Below are 3,855 nucleotides of genomic sequence, written 5' to 3'. Positions count from 1 at the left end.
TGAAAGTTCCAAAAAAATATAACTTTGGATGAAAAATATTCCTTGACTCTTGCAGTACATTTCATGTCAAAAAAACACAAACCCAACTTGTACCTCAGAAAAGATATTCGATGTTTTTTAAAATTTTTGTTTTCAATTTTTTTTTAAATTTTAGCGTTTTTCACTGCTTATTTGAAAGCTGTGAAATCGTAGGGCGAGAATAAAAAATCTTAAAAAATGGCTTTGCATAGCTTGGGAATTTATTGATTCATATAATCTTCGAAAAAAACATTTCAATAAGTTATTAAGAGCTCTAGCAAGCAAAGTCTGACATTTTTAAATAATTTTTCAATGGATTCTGATTTTTTATATTGAAATGAAATGTTTAGCTGCTTGTCATTGAGAATCCAATTTCCACGCTTCCAGCTGGTAAAAGATTAGTTTCTGAGAGTTTGCTCAAGGACCCTCCGCTCACCCCCTCCACCAAACAGCTCAATTTAGCTGCCTGGTGTGGGCTCCTTGGGGCAATACACGAACTGGCAGCAAAAAATAAGAAAAATAATAATAATTCATATTTTTTATTCAAGTTCAAATAAATACTATTAATAACTAAATGTCTATTGAACATATAAAAAATAAATTTGATAAAAAATGTTCAATTCATACAAGTGTTTTTGATTTTACGTTTAGTCGTTCAGGCTTTACAACGTTATCTATCAATGCTCTTACATGCCCGGTTAAATCAAAGAGAAACGGAAACATCAGTGCTTCTGTATGATACTCGCGTAAAAAGGACTGAACATTCGAAGCGGCCGTAACAAAAAAAACTCAATTTTGGTCCCAGCACATTTAAGGCCAATAGAAAATCAGATTTTTTAAATGTTACCATCGAGTCTAAAACTTTCTCTCAAACGAAATTTTCTCTAAAAAAAATGCGTTTTTTTATATTTTTTTCTTTCATAAAGCCACTAATATCGACAATACTGTTGATGATGCGCAAAAATGATGTTCGAATGATCGATAGCAAATTTGTTCACCTTTAACATGCAAAACAGAGATTTCAAATTACTGTTATGCAGTCTGAGATATTGCAATTCAAATACATGTACTTTTTTTATTTTTCCAAAATTTCATATTTGGAGCATAACTTAAAAACTGTTCTACTGAGATTTTTTTGAATTTTATTTTCGGATTCAGCGTCAGATTTAACATTAAAAATTACTTTCAGTTTATTAAGTTCAAAAGTGCTGTAAACTAGTGTTATTACATACAGCTTTAGCAACAATGTCTGATACCGGGAAGTCGATGGAAAACTTCGTTTAAAATTTGGATGTTTTTCCTTCATCTTTTACTGCTCTTTTTTGAAAAAGCAAGTTGAAACGAATCGAAACCGATCCAGCTCGGCAGGAGGATCCATTTCGGCCTGGTAGAAGTCGGTCGAAGTCAATTGGAAAGAGACTGGTGATCAACTGTCTATCCATTTATACTTGTTTCAACCAAATTTCATTGAACAGACTTTCACTGAGCCAAACATTCCCACCTTTTCGAAAGAATTCTCGGCTTTTTCCCACATTTTCCCGGTGGATTTTAAATCCCGTCTTTCCCGCATTTCCCGCTTTTTCCGAATGGGTGGCCACCTTGAATATGACCCGAGGCGCAGATTCCAGGTATCTTAATCATCACTCCAATATACTCAATATACAACTGAGATTCTTAAGGACCAAGTATCTTCTACGAAAATGATAATCAAATTGACGAGAGAAAAAATGTTTAGAAAATCGGATCATTGAATGAAGTAAGTTTTTTCTACCCGAAAATCCGGAATAGAGGCCAAAGTGTTCATCGGAACCCCACATATTCATACATCTTCGGAAAGACGTATTCTTGTTAATTTCAATAATAAAAAAAGCGCTTAATTACTGCAAAGCTGTCGGAAATTAAAATCAATTTAAAAATAAAATTGATTTTTGGGATTTTTTCATTCGGAACCAACTACAGACAACCTGACAACCAACAAAATTACTTAATTTTGAGATATTGAAAAACTAGAAAAAATACATGAATCTATCATCAAAATCGGTCAACATTATCGGCAATGGAAACGACAGCAAATTGAAATTCAAATTTCCCTGAAATGGGTATTTTACGAACAACTGGAGAGTTTAAGAACCACAAAAAACATACAACGAGAGGTTCGGAAACTCGCTGAGCCTTATTTCTACATAAAATTAATATAACGTGGTGATTTCAAATTCTTGAGTTTATAAAGTGTCGTGTTTGATTTCTTATAATATTATTTGAAAATTGTGCTCAGTGTAACGAGAAGCGTAAAGTGAAAATCGAAATACCTCAGAGTTGTTGAAATTCTATGATTTAATATTGAAACTGATCACCCTATCAAGGCCGTTTAACCAAGGGGTTCGCGAAAAAATTGTGTTTTTTCTAGATAAGTGTATCTAAACAAGTTCATCAATAACGTTATTACTTATCATATTGATAATAAAAAAGCCGTTACATCATTACAAATTTTATGCTGATATGAAATATTTTCAAGTAAGCAATATCAGCCTTAATTTTGTCTTGTGTTTCTCGATCCTCTAAATGTTCAACTCCACATTCAAAAGGGTTTTGATGAATCACACAGGGCCACGATTCACATTTTTCTGAAGTATGAGAAAAAAGGCTAATTTTGATTAATTTTGGTGCCCTGAAACTTTTGGAAATAGGTTAAAACTATCTAAAATATAGCTTTTCTAACATATATATTTGTTTAATTTTCCCAATACTGTAAAATAATAAAATTTTAATGAATTATCAAAGAAGTAATAATTTAATTTATTTTAGACATTTTCGGAGGCAAAAATCAATTCGTTTTTCAGACTTCAACCAATTTGTTAAAGAAATAAAACCCTTTTTTTTATTCAATAATGTCAGAAATATTTACTCCAAATTTTTTAAGACTTCAGAATTTAAACTATTCAGATCATTCATTGTCGTCATCATCATCACGAAAATTATATTCCTTATTTGAATAAAGTATGATAAACAAATTCAAAATCAGTTTTTTCCATGTAGATTTGTTAGTTAGTCAGCTATCAATTATCAATCAAAACTAATTATTTTTTAACTTATAATCTTCATATCATCAAAAGAAGAGGCATTGTACAAAATCTAAAATTAAAATAATAAGCATCAAAATGCTGTCTCTTGAGTTATGAATTTAATTCCATAAAAAAGGTTTAAGAAGGTTGGAAGATTTTATGAAAAAAAAATTTATTCTAAATTGTTAAATCTTATCATTTTCATATTTATGTTATATATTTTAATTTTTGAGAGTTTAATCACCGTTGGTTTTAAAAAAAATTGAAAGTTAGAAGAACTGAAAATATATTCAAAATGAGCGAGTAGAATTTTATTAGAAGCATTTTCATCATATGTCATCAAATTGTACCTAATGGAACTAATTTTTATTTTCATATTCTTGAAATGTTCACACTAAAAGAACATAACTTTTACGATAAGGCAGATAAATTAAATTAACATTTTACATTTATTTAAAAAAAAAATTGTATAATATTTTTAATTTCCAAAAACAAATATCAGAAAGTTCATAGTCAAACTCATAAAAAAATAATAATTTTTAAGAAGTTTGTCTTTGTTCCTCTGAGTTTTAGTATTCTAAAAACATATTCTTGGAAGCCTCTAAATCTAAATTTATAATAAAAAAATGTAGTTTCTTGCTTTTGTCTTTTCCCGGACTCAATATTTCAATTGACAATGACAAAATATTCGTGGCTAGAAATTTTAAACTATAACTGGGCTGAAAATTTTTAATCGTTCCACTAAATTTTATTATTTTCAATCCTCGATTTTTAG

The sequence above is a fragment of the Uranotaenia lowii genome, chromosome 3 (assembly GCF_029784155.1).
Source record: "Uranotaenia lowii strain MFRU-FL chromosome 3, ASM2978415v1, whole genome shotgun sequence".
NCBI classification, from domain to species: Eukaryota; Metazoa; Arthropoda; class Insecta; order Diptera; family Culicidae; genus Uranotaenia; species Uranotaenia lowii.
This window is presented reverse-complemented; position numbering follows the sequence as displayed.